Source organism: Chiloscyllium punctatum, chromosome 11 (assembly GCF_047496795.1).
Source record: "Chiloscyllium punctatum isolate Juve2018m chromosome 11, sChiPun1.3, whole genome shotgun sequence".
Lineage (NCBI taxonomy): Eukaryota > Metazoa > Chordata > Chondrichthyes > Orectolobiformes > Hemiscylliidae > Chiloscyllium > Chiloscyllium punctatum.
Window position 1 is genome coordinate 94,005,324 of NC_092749.1, and position 16,210 is coordinate 94,021,533.

The 16,210-nt window shown below is 42.3% G+C and overlaps 1 long non-coding RNA gene across 1 annotated transcript in view; it reads left to right on the forward strand.

Annotated features, from left to right (window-relative positions):
* The window catches only part of LOC140482618 (uncharacterized), a 50,653-nt gene extending 34,743 nt beyond the window's left edge, over positions 1-15,910 (forward strand). The window contains exons 2-3 of the long non-coding RNA XR_011961769.1: positions 2,685-2,857; positions 15,453-15,910. This is a non-coding gene — a long non-coding RNA (uncharacterized lncRNA). The remainder of the gene's footprint in view (positions 1-2,684; positions 2,858-15,452) is intronic.
* The last annotated feature ends 300 nt before the right edge of the window (positions 15,911-16,210 follow it).

Genomic DNA, 16,210 nt, shown 5'->3' on the forward strand with positions numbered 1-16,210 from the left:
GATAGTTTACTGTGGCCACAGTCGCATAAGATATCTTTATGACTTTGATGATGGCAGTATCAGATGCCTTTGAGCTACACAATTGTCCAGAAGGTTATTTGGGACATCACAAAAGACATTACATAAATGAAAGAGCTTTCTTTTCATATACATTGTAAACATGTTCATGTTGTCTTCAGAGAGCACTGCAAAATGTAGATTAACATTAATATATCCTATAATTGAATCAGGAGAAAAGATTTTCAGACTAATGGATTTCTATGCCATTAAAAAACTAACAGTAGTATGATCTGCAGATTATAATGAAAATGAATTGATACAGATCACCCTGACAGATTGTCTAAAATACTACCTTTTTCCTCCAAGCATTGGATAGTTTATAGATGCAAGTTATTTTCACAAGATTTTTACTTTAAAACAGCAAAGTACCTGTTCCATTTCTCAAATTGAAAGATGATTATTTGATGGATTTAGTGTTTATTATTTTACTTCATAACCTTTAAAGAACATGATCCAGGTTGTTGCTAGAAATCTGAAATAAAGTTCTGGAGAAACTCAACAGGTCTCACAGCATCTGTGGAGAGAGAAAGCGAGTTAAAGTATTGAGTTCAATGATGCTTCTTGAGAACGTGGGAATCTGTTGCTGTGCCAACTGAGATTTTCAGTCACAAGTGTAGGTTGATGTGAAGTTGGCCTGAACCTTGTCCAATGATTCACAATGTTATGTAACAGAAACGACCCAAATCACTACACTGTGGAAGTTCACAAAGTATCTCTTGGTTGTGATTATTGATATGGAAATGGAACAGCTAGTTGAAGAGGAAATAACCTACTGGATCACATAGGGACCCTGCAGGTCTGTGTCCTGTGCAGTGCATAGGTATGTGTGTAATGTTCATTTTTCTTTAAAGGTCCTCACATGGGTGCGTTTTGCAGAATCACCCTCTCACAAGTTCAGACACTTACCCCATCCACACTGAGTGTCAGCACATGCATTTTCTTCCCCATTGCACACTTATGGTTGCAGCAAAATGATAGATAGCAGTTAACGTTTTTCCACCAGTGGTTTCTAGCCTCTGCCTGCATGTATTGGTGAAGTCCCTAACATTCATTTTCCCTTTGTGATAGCCCTAAAAATGAACACCAGAGGATTTACACCTCTGCAAACAACTTATCTACGTGAGTCTTCACCTGCCCATTGAACCCCATGCTCCACCATCCCTAGACCCCATCATTTGAGGTGACAATGCCAAATGTGGTCTTTCACTGTCCTGCTTGAAGCCAAGGCATTCCATGAAAAAAATCCCCCTCCCACATGAACCTCCTCCTAAACACGCTTCACCATAACCGCCAACATCCATTACTTAGAGATAGAACAATCTCTGTAGCAGTTTTTCAACTTCCTGTTACAAATTTTACTTCCTTCTAATTTGAAATACTCCCTCGGTTCCCCTCTCTCTGACAAAGCTAGCATCCACACAGCACTAGTAAACCTCCCAGTGAGGACAGCAATCCCAGTCTTGTTAAGGTATAACCTTTCCAGCCGGTAAATGGCCCAGAACTTGTCCCAAAGCCTCAGAAATCTGGTAACCCCATCAACCACCCCCACCACACCAGTTCTCTAGCCACGAGTTTATTTGATCAATCCACTTATTCTTCTGCTTACTAGCGTGTGACACTGGGAGTAATCCTGGTCATGAGGTCCTGCTTTTTAATTTCCTTCCCAACACCCTGAAATATGTTGCCAGGACCTCATCCCTCTTCCTACCTGTGTCATTGGTTTCAATGTGGACCACAACTTCTGGCTGATCCCCCTCCACCAGGAGGACATCCTGTGGCTTCACTATGGCAGCTTTGATCCTAGTACCAGAGAGGTAACATCCCAACCTGGAGTCATGTTTCATGTTGCACAAATGCCTGTCTGATTCTCTGACTATGGAATCCTCTATCAATGTTGCCATTTCAATCTTCCCCCTCACTCAGGTGAGATGCTGATCATGTCAGGGACTTGGCTTCAAATGCACTTCCCTGAGTAAACTTTGCCCTCAGCCGTTTCTGAAATGAAATACTGATTATCAAGCAGAATAGACTCAGAGGACTCATACACAAACTGCCTGGTTCTCAGATTGCCTGATAGTCACCCAGTCCCTCTCTGGCTGTATGTTTCTAATAGACAATGTGACCACTTATCTATAAGTAACATCCATGTTGTTCTCTGCCACAGTTGCACAACAATGACTCAGACAATTGCTGACATTCCGAAGGTCAAGTTTATGTAACTGGTGAAACTTCCTGCAGATGCGTTTATCTGGGACATATGGTATGCCCATGATTTCACACATACCATAGGATGTACTCTCTATTTGGCCCAGATGACTTGCTATTGTGTAACACTAAAAGCGATTTATTACCCTTAGAATAAGTATAATATTACTGTAAAAGCTTATTTATACCTTAACTACACTTACATTAACTTAATTTTCATTCAGTTAACTTTATTATTTTAATCTATTTCGCCTTGATTTAACTTTACTTCTCCTTCGAGAGTGTTCCTTACTGAAATCTAAGTAGCAACTCTTTATAACTTAAAGCTTTTTTAAAGTTTTAGGCTATTTACACTTGCTGTCTAACAATAGTTTCCCAGGAACCAACGTATTTACAGTTTGCTTTGTTGTCATGCTTAGACTTTTGTTCACAACCAGCCCAGCAGCTGAATGGCCCCAAGAAGAGGTACCTCCTGCAGGTATGGCTGTTTCTGCTTTGGAAAGTGAATGAAAACCTTGAACCTCACCCTGTCTTCATCCACTGTCTGAGTCCAGGTGTCTCCTGCAGGTCTGGCTGTCTCCACTCCTGGAAGGTGAGTAAATACGTGTGTGTGTGTGTGTGTGTGTGTGTGTGTGTGTGTGTGTGTGTGTGTGTGTGTGTGTGTGTGTGTGTGTGTGTGTATGTAAATAAACATACCCTTTTCTATTTGATAAACTTATGCATTTTTGTTAAATTACATTAGGAGTCTCATTTGAATCTGCTCAGTGACTGATCACTATGATAATCAAACTGAGAAAAGAATTATGATCTATCTAGCCAGGTCTAATCTGGGATCTGATGGTACAGTGACTATCACCAATTAACTGTTCCAATACAGTAACATTCTATAAACACAGCCCTTGGCAAAAAAGGTAAATTCAAACATAGATTGCTTGGTTAGGAGAGGGATCATGTGGGAGGGGGATTTTTTCATGGAATGCCCTGGCTTCGAGTGGGACAGTGGATGACAACATTTGGCATTGTCACATCAAACATAGATTCTTACAGGCAGGAAGGAACAACATCCAGAGCGGGGTTTCAGAGAAAGTTGGAGGAATCCTTTACAGAAGGTTGCAACCTTCTGGACTCCAACATCTTGTGACTGCTACTGCTAAAAAAAAACAAGAAAAGACCTGAACTGTGAGAACTGGCCACTCCCCTTCTATTGTTAAACTGATAAGCTTCCTAGACTCCTCAGTACTTCTACCTTTATGACCTCTTTTCAAACAAACCAAGGACAAAATAACCTTTTTAAAGTGACAGCATTGTCACACCTTCCCCTTTAAAAAAATGAACCGTCAAAATACAAAGATGGCTTCATTTTAAAACCTCTTAGTCTTACTTAGCATTAGTGCACTGTAATATATATTACTTTTTACTTTAAGCATGCAAACATTCACTATTACATTCCATTTCAGTCCGTTTACTCCTGCCACCAAAATCTCATCCAAGTCTTGACAAAGCATTGACAATCACATTTTGTCATTCTGCCACATGTTTAATTTTCAAATTAAATGGCTGCAGTAATGAGCTCCATCTAAAGAATCTGGAATTTTTGTCCTTAAATTTCTCCAAAACCTTTAATGGGTTATGATAATTATATGTAATTGTCTCAGACACATTACTGTCTATAAATATAAATGCTGAAATGTTGTAATGCCAACACCAACCTTAAGGTCACCTTCTCAGTTGTGGAATATTTCTGTTGAATATTCAATTTCCAAAAGAAATATCCAATAGGTCTTTCTTTCTTTTCAGTGATGTGGTGTAAGAGTACAACACCCATATCGTTCGCATCAGTAGCCATCCTGAATAGCTTTCCTTAATTAGGTGTGGCTAATACTGGGGCAATGGTTGACACAGCTTTCAGAATGTCAAATGCCGTCTGACAGTCTGCTGTCCACTGAAACCTCTTGCACTCCTTCAGTAATTCAGTGAGTGGAGCAGACACATTGCTAAAATTCGGTATGAATTTCTGATAAAACCCATTCAATCCCAGGAATCGTAGTACTGCTCTCTTCATTGATGGTGTGGGAAAACTTCCTAATAACCTTTGTTTTCGCATTTCCGTGGGGCCACCTGTCCATGTCTGATAACATGGCCCAGGAATGTGACTTGGGCTTTGGCGAATTCACTCTTAGCCAGGTTTATCACCAAGTCTGCCTCCCAAAGTTGATCAGATAATTTCGATAAATGCTGCAAATGTTCCTTCCATACGTAACTAAAAGTCACCAGGTCATCGATGTATACTATTCAGTTGAGTAATCCAGCAATTACTTTCTTGGTTAGTCTTTGAAATGTGGCTGTCCTATTTTTTAGAACAAATGGCATGGCCAATTTAAATTGGTATAGCTCATTTGGTGTTACAAAAGCCAAAATTGTTTTCACTCTTTTGGAAAAAGGTACCTGCCAATATCCAGTGAGCAAGTCCAACTTAGAAATAAGTTGCTTGTCCCAGCTTCTCAATACAGTCTTCCAAACATGGAATCCAATATGAATCAGACTTTGTAACTGCATTGACTTTGCGTTAGTCAACACATAACTGTTGGGTACCATCTACTTTTGGCACTATTACTATGGGTGAGTTACAGTTGCTGTGCCTCACTTTGATTATGGCGTCTTGGAGTGTGCATTTAATCTTTTTGAACCTGTGCCAACTTTAGAGGGTTAAGTCTATTAGGATGTCGCTTAACTGGAACAGCATATTCTGTATCTATATCATGCATAATTAAATTAGTACTTCCCAGCTTATTCCCACATATCTCCCCATGCAATAGCAATAACTCTTCCAGATCATTTTGATTTTCCTCTGGAAGGTAATTCAACAATTTATTCAGAGTTTTGAGAACTTTCTAATTGTCCTATTTAATTTGAGAAATGTCTAATTCAAAATCCTCTGAACATGGTTCTTCATAGAGTCATAGAGATGTACAGCATGGAAACAGACACTTCGGTCCAATCTGTCCATGCTGACCAGATATATCCCAACACAATCTAGTCCCACCTGCCAGCACTTTGTGTTGTAAACAGTAACACATTCTCTTTTTGCTTTCCTTCCCTATCAAAATACGTTTTGAGCATATTCACATGACATGCTCTGAGATTTCTTTCTATCTGGAGTCCTTATTAAATAATTCACCTCACTCAATCTCCTTTTGATTTGATAACGTCTACTTTTAACTTCCACCCATCACTGGAAGTAACACTAATCTCCGATAGCAAAATTGTGCATTTTTGATTTCTTGTCTGCTTCCTGTTTCATTGTATCCTGTGATACTGTATTTTTAAATTCTGTCAAGTCAACTATCCCACTCCATTTAATTGTTCCCTAAAATTTGACACTTAGTCCAAGTATGTGGTCTTTAAATTCTGACTCCCAATTTTTCCTTAATTAATTTCAACGGTCCTCTCACCTCATACCCCAAAACTAATTCAAATGGATTGAATTTGGTTGATTCATTTTGTTCATCCCAAATGGAAAAACAAACAAATGGAATTCATTTATCCCAATTGTCTGTACAGTAAGATTATAAGCCCTTAACATGGTCATTAAAGTTTGATTCCACCTTTCTAACATTCTGTGATTCTGGATGGTATGCAGTGGATTTGAATTGTTTTGTTCTTAAGCTATCCATAACTTCCTGAATAATTTTGATGCAAAATTTGACCCTTGATCTGTTATATCTCTGTGGATAGTCTGTATCTAGTGAAAAATTTGAGTACTCTTTCACAATCTTATTTTCACTGTGATATTGCATAACGGAATGGTCTCTGGCAATCTAGTGGACACATCCATTTTTGTTAACAAATACAGATTACCACTTTTTATTTTAGATAGCAGTCCTATGCAATCAAGTAAGACCCTTGTAAAAGGTTACTCAAATGCACGAATGGGTATTAAAGGTGCTGGTTTTATCATTGCTTGAGGTTTTCCAATTACCTGCCAAAGTGCAGCAGGTCAGGCAGCATCAAAGGAACAGGAGAATTGATGTTTCAGGCATAAGCCCTTCTGCAGGAATGAGGAGGGTGTGCCAAGTGGGCTAAGATAAGAGGTAGGGAGGGGGGACTTGGGGGAGGGGCTGTGGAAGGAGGTTACGGTAAGGGTGATAGGCCAGAGAGTGAGTGGGGGTGGAGAGGTCGGGAAGAAGATTGCAGGACAAGAAGGCGATGCTGAGTCTGAGGGTTGGGACTGAGAAAAGGTGGGGGGAGGGGAAATGAGGAAGCTGGAGAAATCTGCATTCATCCCTTGTGGTTGGAGGGTTCCTAGGCGGAAGATGAGGCGCTCTTCCTCCAGGCGTCGTGTTGCCATGGTCTGAAGATGGAGGAGGCCAAGGACCTGCATGTCTTTGGTGTTGTGGGAGGGGAGTTAAAGTGTTCAGCCACGGGGCGGTTGGGTTGGTTGGTGCGGGTGTCCCAGAGGTGTTCTCTGAAACGTTCCGCAAGTAGGCGGCCTGTCTCCCCAATGTAGAGGAGGCCACATCGGGTGCAGTGGATGCAGTAAATGATGTGAATTTCTGACGGATATGGGGCTTTGGAGGGAAGTGAGGGGGGAGGTGTGGGCGCAGGTTTTGTATTTCTTGCAGTTGCAGGGGAAGGTGCCGGGAATGGAGGTTGGGTTGGTGGGGGGTGTGGACCTGAAGAGGGAGTGGTCTTTCCGGAACTCTCCTAGGGGTGGGGAGGGAAATATATCCTTGTTGGTAGGGTCTGTTTGGAGGTGGCGGAAATGACGAAGGATGATACGATGTATCTGGAGGTTGGTGGGGTGGTAGGTGAGGACCAGTGGGGTTCTGTCCTGCTGGTGATTGGAGGGGTGGGGTTCAAGGGCGGAGGAGCAGGAAGTGGAGGAGATGCAGTGGAGAGCATCGTCAACCACGTCTGAGGGGAAATTGTGGTCTTTAAAGAAGGAGGCCATCTGGGTTGTTCGGTATTGGAATTGGTCCTCCTGGGAACAGATGCGGCGAAGGCGAAGGAATTGGGATTATGGGATGTCGTTTTTACAGGGGGCAGGGTGGGAGGAGGTGTAATCTAGGTAGCTGTGGGAGTCAGTCAGTTTATAGTAAACGTCCGTGTTGAGTCGGTCGTCCGAGAGAGAAATGGACAGGTCTAGGAAGGGGAGGGAGGAATCTGAGATGGTCCAAGTAAATTTGAGGTCAGGGTGGAAGCTGTTAGTAAAGTGGATGAACTGTTCAACCTCCTCGTAGGGGTTGAATCGCCCCCAGTATAGCTGTGCCAGTGTGAAGGAGGGTGTTAGTGGAAGGGTACTGGTTGGTGTGGGGGGCAGGGATTGGCGTGGGGGCAGGGATTGGCGTGGGGGCAGGGACGCATGTAGCGTGGTCGTTTTGCAGGTGAGTAATGTCACTGGGGGCGGATGTGGATGCAGCGACGGCAACTCCGGGGGCGGAAGTGGCTGCAGCGAATGCAGAAACGGTGTTGTTCCCGGTTGTGTGGACCCTGACAACGACCACGCCACATGCGTCTCCGGCCCCACGCCGATCCCCGCCCCCACACCGTTCCCCGCCTCCACGCCTAACTCCACCCCCACGCCTAACCCCACCCCCATGCCCAGCTCCAGTCCGACACCAGGTCCCAGGTCCTAGCTCCCAGCCCTGCCGTATTTTCACCATCCCTTCAGACCTCCCCCTCTGAGGATGAACGATCATCCTCCCAAAATCCACAAACCTGACTGCCCCGGCCTACCCATTGTCTCAGCCTGCTCCTGCCCCACTGAACTCATCTCTGCATACCTCGACACGGTCCTGTCCCCCTTAGTCCAAGAACTCCCCACCTACGTTCGGGACACCACCCACGCCCTCCACCTCCTCCATGATTTTCGCTTCCCCGGCCCCCAACGCCTTATCTTCACCATGGACATCCAGTCCCTATACACCTCCATCCCCCATCATGAAGGCCTCAAAGCCCTCCGCTTCTTCCTTTCCTGCCGACCCAACCAGTACCTTTCCACTGACACCCTCCTTCGACTGACTGAACTGGTCCTCACTCTGAACAACTTCTTCCAATCCTCCTACTTCCTCCAAACCAAAGGAGTAGCCATGGCCACCCGCATGGGCCCCAGCTATGCCTGCCTCTTCGTAGGATATGTGGAACAGTCCATCTTCTGCAGCTACACTGGCACCACCCCCCACCTTTTCCTCCGCTACATCGATGACTGTATCGGCGCTGCCTCGTGCTCCTATGAGGAGGTTGAACAGTTCATCCACTTTACTAACACCTTCCACCTAGACCTCAAACGTACCTGGAGCATCTCAGACTCCTCCCTCCCCTTCCTAGACCTGTCCATTTCTATCTTGGGTGACCGAATCAACACAGACGTTTACTATAAACCGATTGACTCCCACAGCTGCCTAGATTACACCTCCTCCCACCCTGCCCCCTGTAAAAACGCCATCCCATATTCCCAATTCCTTCACCTTCACCGCATCTGCTCCCAGGAGGACCAATTCCACTACCAAACAACCCAGATGGCCTCCTTCTGCAAAGACCGCAATTTCCCCTCAGATGTGGTTGATGATGCTCTCCACCGCATCTCCTCCACTTCCCGCTCCTCCACCATTAAACCCCACCCCTCCAATCGCCACCAGGACAGAACCCCACTGGTCCTCACCTACAACCCCACCAACCTCCAGATACATTGTATCATCCACCGTCATTTCCGTCACCTCCAAACAGACCCCACCACCAAGGATATATTTCCCTCCCCTCCCCTATCAGGGTTTCGGAAAGACCACTCTCTCCGCGACTCCCTCGTCAGGTCCACATCCCCCACCAACCCAACCTCCACTCCCGGCACCTGCCCTGCAACCGCAAGAAATACAAAACTTGCGCCCACACCTCCCCCCCTCACTTTCCTCCAAGGCCCCAAGGAATCCTTCCATATCTGTCACAAATTCACCTGCACCTCCATACACATAATTTACTGCATCCGCTGCACCCAATGTGGCCTCCACTACATTGGGGAGACAGGCCGCCTACTTGTGGAACGTTCAGAACACCTCTGGGACACCCGCACCAACCAACCCAACCACCCCGTGGCTCAACACTTTAACTCCCCCTCCCACTCCGCCAAGGACATGCAGGTCCTTGGCCTCCTCCATCGCCCCAGACCATGGCAACACGACGCCTGGAGGAAGAGCGCCTCATCTTCCGCCTAGGAATCCTCCAACCACAATGCTGATTTTTCCAGCTTTCTCATTTCCCCTCCCCCCACCTTTTCTCAGTCCCAAACCTCAGACTCAGCACCGCCTTCTTGATCTGCAATCTTCTTCCTGACCTCTCCACCCCCACCCCCTCTCCAGCCTCTGACCCTCACCTTAACCTCCTTCCACCTATCATATTCCCAACGCCCCTCCCCAAGTCCCTCCTCCCTACCTCTTATCTTCGCCTGCTTGGCACACCTTCCTCATTCCTGAAGAAGGGCTTATGCCCGAAACGTCGATTCTCCTGTTCCTTTGATGCTGCCTGACCTGCTGTGCTTTTCCAGCAATACATTTTTAAGCTCTAATCTCCAGCATCTGCAGTCCTCACTTTCTCCCAATTACCTGCCAAGTATGTCAGGTTTGGCAAAATTCAACTACATCTTTATGAGTCCATGCCAATAAAAATGTTTTTGTATTTTAGCTTGAGTTTTTCTTACCAGTAAATGAACTCCGACTGGTAATTCATGTACTACCCACAACACCTCCTTTCTCTAACCTGCCAGTAATACAACTTGATGAACTTCTGCCCATTTCTCATTTGCCTGAATATGTGACGGTCTCCATTTCCTAATCAAGACATCATTTCTAAGTTAATAACATTTGGGAATACACTCAGATTCTTCTTCTGTGTATGCTTTTTGATACAATTGCTTCAGTTTTCATCTTTGTTGTAGCTTAGTTAATTTCTCTGAACTAAAAATATTCACTTGTTCTTATTTTGTCTCAACCATTCGATCAAACATTGTTTCTGATAACTCTACTTCAACTTCCTTATCTATATTCTTTGACTTCTCATCGTGTTTCAACTGATGGCTTGTTACCCTGTTATCCTACAGTCAGGAAAAACCCCAGGATATGCTTCCTGTGATATCTCAGTTGCCTGATTTTCTATGGGCTTTTCAACCTCAGTAGGCAGCACTCCCACCTGTGATCCAGCTAAACTGTTACCAAGGACAAATTGTATTCCTGGAGCCAAGGGTTTCTCCAGAACTCCTGCCACTTCTCCACTTCTCACCAGACATTCTAACCTCACTCTACATAACGGAGCACTTCTCGTCCCACCATGAATTCCACATTCATGGAGTGGACTCGATGGGCTGAATGGCCTTACTTCCACTCCTATGTCTTATATCTTATGCCTTATTATTTTGCTGGCAATAGTCCATCTTAGTTACATTTCTCTCAACTTCATGATCCCATATCTCTTAATACTGTCACTTCTTTATCTGCTACTCCTGGCCTATGCGAGTAAACCTTCCCTGTGCAAGTAAATGGCTTAAAAAGATCTGGTACTTCCTCCTTAACCACCCTCCAACCAGGCTGTATATTCTGGTGCAGCTTTTTAACCTCCACTGTGCTTTCCTTTATCACTTCGACAAAATTCACTGGCTCATTCTGTTTTCCTACACCTGGATCCCAGTGCTTTTTCTACCCATCAACACCATGACTTCATGTGGCATACAGCATTGCAGTGAAAACACCAGAGCTTTGTAACTTCTCTTTCCCCTTCATGAGTTTCCTTTTTGCCCTGTGCTAAACTGGCTTTATTATCTTAATAAGGATCCACGTGAGGATTTCTCTATTCCCCAATTTCTATCCCACATGGATTGAAATTGGTGTTGGAAGTTGAACTTTGATTTATGAACCAATTCATAATCATCAGCATTTCAGCTGCTAATCTTGCTGTTTAACTCTCTGCTTTTCCACGTGAGTTCTCACTACCTCAGGAAGTGAATTTTTGAACTCCTCCAAAATAATTGTATCTCTAATAGGCTTGCTCAATTTTTAGTGCCCTTATCCACCTATCTAAATTACTGTGTTTGATCCTTTCAAACTCAATGTTTGACCAGAGTCCCTCCTTAGATTCCGGAAACATTGTCTATAGGCTTCTGGCACAAGCTCAGATGCACTGACAATGATTTTCTTCACCTCATTATACTCCCCAAAACCTCCTCTCTGATACTGATGCAAATATCTCACTCGCTCTACCTGTCAGCTTTGTTTGAATCAACAATAACCACATGATCACCAGCCACTTCATTTGTTTAGCCACTTTCTCAAATGAGATAAATAAAGGCTTCTACATCCTCCTCGTCAAATTTAGGCAATGCTCAGATGTATTTAAAGAGATGCCCACCAGGGCTTTGGCTATGATGGGTTTGCTCATCATCACTATCTTCCTCACTATACCTACCTTCTACCCTGACCTCCATCCTTTTATGTCGACTTTCCTGTCTAAGTGCCAACTTCTAAAGTTCAAACTCTCTCTCTCTTTCTCCCTTTCTTCTGACTTTTTCTCTTTCTTCTGCTAGGACCTTCTTCTCCTTTTCTTTTTGCTCTACTTTTAATCGCAGTTCAAACTTTTCAGTTCCCGTTCATGTTCAAGCCGCTTCACGTGCAGTTGAGTTCATGCTTTTGCCAAAGATTCCGACTGCAATTCCAGCATTTTAAGTGTCAAGGTATTGCTGTAATTACCTCTCCTTTTTTCACAGACAAAGGTAATCCCAACTCCAGCCTGTCGGCCAATTCCAACAGCTTTACCTTGCTCACCTTTTGTAAAAGGCCCAAAATCACTTCTTCCACCCCCAGAAAAGTCTTAGTGACTGAAAGAGCCATTACTACACCAAGTAGTATTTAAATCAAATGAGTTCAACACCTGAAATAAAAGACACTACCACTTACCACTCACTACCTTCAAGTCCAACAACCCTAAACCCAAATTGGAATTATAGAGTTATCCCAAAAAGAGTCCCTAAACTGTGATGGACCAGGCTAGACCCCCTCAAAATATTTTAAGAAAGCAGTCTGGACCCTAACTTTTTTTTATTTTAAAGGTAAATGCGGTGTTCATATGTGATGTAACTGGTCAAATCACTCGATTTTAAGCAAAACAAAATTTATTTAATCACTATAGTTGAAACGTGAACCAAAGAAAAAGGAGCTTAGAATAATTTACCTATTGGAAAACTTGATCGATCCAATACAGTTACAATTAACTGTTCCAATGCAGTAACATCCCATAAAATTACTGCTTGGCAAAAAGTTAAATTTAAACATAGATTCTTACAGGCAGGAGGAAACAAAATCCAGAGAGAGATTTCACAGAAGGTCAGAGAAATCCTTGAGTGAAACTTGCAACACTTCTGGACTCCAACATCTTGTGACTGCTGCAGCAAAAACCTGAATTGGGAGAACTGGCCATTTCCCTTCTATTGTTAAAGCTGCTAAACTCCCTGGACTCTTCGGTACCTCTGCCTTTATGAGCTCTCTTCAAGAAAACCAAGTAAATAATAACATTTATAAAGTGACAGCATCATCACAATATGATGATGTTATGATTACAGTTGAATGTAAAACTGGACAATCAAATCTCAGATTAAACATGGCTTGATAGATCATAAGTTTTTTTCCAGTTTGGTTACCATAGCGGTCAGTCACTGAACATTTTCAAATGATTGCTAATGTAATTTAATAAAAAGACAAGTTTATCAAACAACACATTCCAAGATTCTTCACAGCCAATGAAGTGTAGTTACAGCTGTAATGTAGAAGTGAAACAGCTAATTTCTGTACAGTAAGATCTCACAAACAGAAATGAGATGACCAGATAATCTTTTCCCTTCGGGACAGTGGGAAGAACTTACCTACCCTTTTATGAAATAGTGCCATTGAAACTTCAACATCCAACTGAGAGAGCAGATGGGACATTGGTTTAGTGTCTCATCTGAAGCCTGAAAACAGTAAAATTGGCATTATGTTCCAAATGAACATTATTTTTAAAAAAGACTTTAAAGTTCTATTCCAATGAAGTTTTTGAATCTTCATTTTAAAGGTTTCTGATATCCTCCAAATAGTAATGCAATATCCTTTATCTCTTTCAAATTATTTGAAGAGTGCCAGGTTTTCAATACTTAGTTGACTTGGGAATTAATCCTGCATCTAAAAATTAAACTATTTGATCACTTTTATGCAAAAGAATACAACATTGCTTTACAATCTTTCTAATTCCTCAAATGCCAAATTACAGCCACTTGAATAGTTCAATTTTGAGATTAGTTAACAGCTTCCCCTCTTTTTCTCTTACTGGGTGTCTGTGTAATTGACTTGGCAATTTCTGTTAATTAGCACGCTTGTAGCTGGGCTATTCCAAATGACTGAGCAAAGTGAAGCAGACAAGCATGCTGCAGTGAAGTTCTAGCCTTTCTGCAGGGCTAATCGATGTGGACAATTTCTCAGCAGCTCTGTGCGTGTTCACAGTCAGACATGTCCTGAGTAAGTCCACCCATGTGCCCAGGACTTGTTCAAGAGCAAGGCAACTACCTTGTTTGCATCAATTGGCCCTAATGAGCTGGAAAAGGAGGACAGGAACTACAGCCTATCAAAAACAGCTTTGAGGTCATTGTTAATAATTCTTTTCCAGTGCAAAGAGTTTTACAGTGCAGAAGGAAACCACTCAAGTAATCATGCTTCCAAGAAAACTAATCTAGAGCAAATTTATTCATTTTTATATCATAAAGTACTATAAATCAAAACTTAAAAAAAACTTAATGAATGCCTGTTAATTGCAATGCTTGATATAACTGAGTTATGTTTAGAAATTTGAGGTTACATACCTCGGCCCCTGTTTAATTAGAGTGATATAACTTTTAACATTGAATGAGCCAACAGCTCTGTTAAAATACCAGCCTGGGGAGTTTGTTGCTGACATGTGGCGTTTCCTACATCAATTTCCAGATAACATCAAAATATGTAGAAGTTACAATGGAAGCAATTTATCAGATCTAAGTAGATGCATTCACATTTGGAGTACTTTTTAAAAATATTAAGTATTAATATTGTTTTGCTCTGAAGTAGAGTTTCCTGTCAGTGCATGTATCAATTAGCAGCTTTTGTTTTTCTTCCTTTCTTCATTGTTTCAAAAAATAACGTATTAAACTTTAGTTTTCAAGAAATTTGAACTTAAGAGCTCAAATATAAATGTCTTGACTTTTATGGGGAGTCTTGATAAAGGTCTTCAAAATTATGAAGGGATTCACTGGGATAAAGCTAGAAAAGATATTTCCACAAGTAGAGGAATCAAAAATTAAGAAATATTAGTATCACATTGTCATTAGTCAGATATTCAGGAGAAATTTATTTACTTAGAATATTTAAGTTGCTGTCACAGAAAGTACTGATCTGATTGGAATACACACATTTAAGAGGATGCTAGTTAATTACATGGAGCCAAAAGAAACAGGATATGATGTTCAATGTAGTATGAAAAGGTTAATTTGAAGAAGATACTTTACCTCATCATAGGAAGTGACATAAACTCACATACCTTATGGGAACAGGTTTTCTCTGGAAGTCTCATGTGAAGTCCTGTACATAAGCATCCTGTAGCCAATTAGTATTTAAGTTGATTAAAAAGTAATGTTTGCTAACAACCAAGTTTCCTGCAATCTTTCCTGGCTCCATTCCTGGACACAAGAAAATTTGAACAATAGAATCAGGTACAATGACATATGGTGGGAAGAAGTCTTTTGAAGCTTTGTTTTTGTGGACTTGTTGAAGTTAATGGCCTTTTTCTGGTCAGAAATGCTTACCCCAACTCCAAGATGTCTGTTGCAAGTGAATGTTTTTCAGGCACATACTATCCCACACTCATTGCCACTGCAATAACTGCACAGAGGCCAGTATCCCATCAACAAGTTACCCTTTATTTACTTGTGCACAGTACACTGACTGTGGCCAGCTAGCACAGGGTCAGTCCAAGAACTGAGGAGATTCTAACTCTTCTGGTTATATTGGTCAGCCAGGGCTTTCCTGATTGGCCCAGGTTAACAACCCCAATCAGGGATCTCATAGTCAATGGGATCCAACTGGTTCCAATCACAACACTATGTTAATGTCAATAAATTATCTTCACCATCTCTCTGTCTGTATCTTCAGTACGACTGGGTCAGATTATTTGAAAAGTGGCTAAAAGAATGGAAATTTCAAAACATATCGAAGGGCTTTTGCCCAAAACGTTGATTTTCCTGTTCCTCGGATGCTGCCTGACCTACTGTGCTTTGCCAGCGCCATTCTGATCTAATCTCTGGTTTCCAGCATCTGCAGTTCTCACTTTTGCCTATATCAATTAATCTGTCAATCAAATATGTATTTTACAAAAACACAATGTTCAAGTGAGTGTCTTTGCATGTTATTAATATTATGCTCTTATTTGATGTCTCAAAATGTTTCACATTCTGTGAAGTACATCCAGCCATTTTAAATAAATTTAGTCATTGAATTTGTGTTTCATTGGCTAGGCCAGCATAATTGCCCTTGAGAATTTGACGGTGAGCTGTCTTAGTTATTAACACACAGAGGTCTACAGCACGGAAAAATGTCCTTGGCCCAACAGATCTGCAGGTCAAAAACAACTGTCTGACTATTCTAATCCCATTTTCCAACACTTGGTCCATGCCTTGTATGTCTTAGCATCTTGAAACACTGAAGTTCATGTGGTTATACCCAGAGGGCATTTCAGGATTTTGACCCAGTGATACTGAAGGAAAGACAATATGTTTCCAAGTAATGATGAGTGACTTGGAGGGGAACTGACTGTAGTGGTGTTTTCATATATCTGCTACCCTTGTCCTTCTAGATGGTAGAAGACATAAGTTCAGAAGGTACAGTCGAAAAAGCTTTGTGAGTTGTTGCTG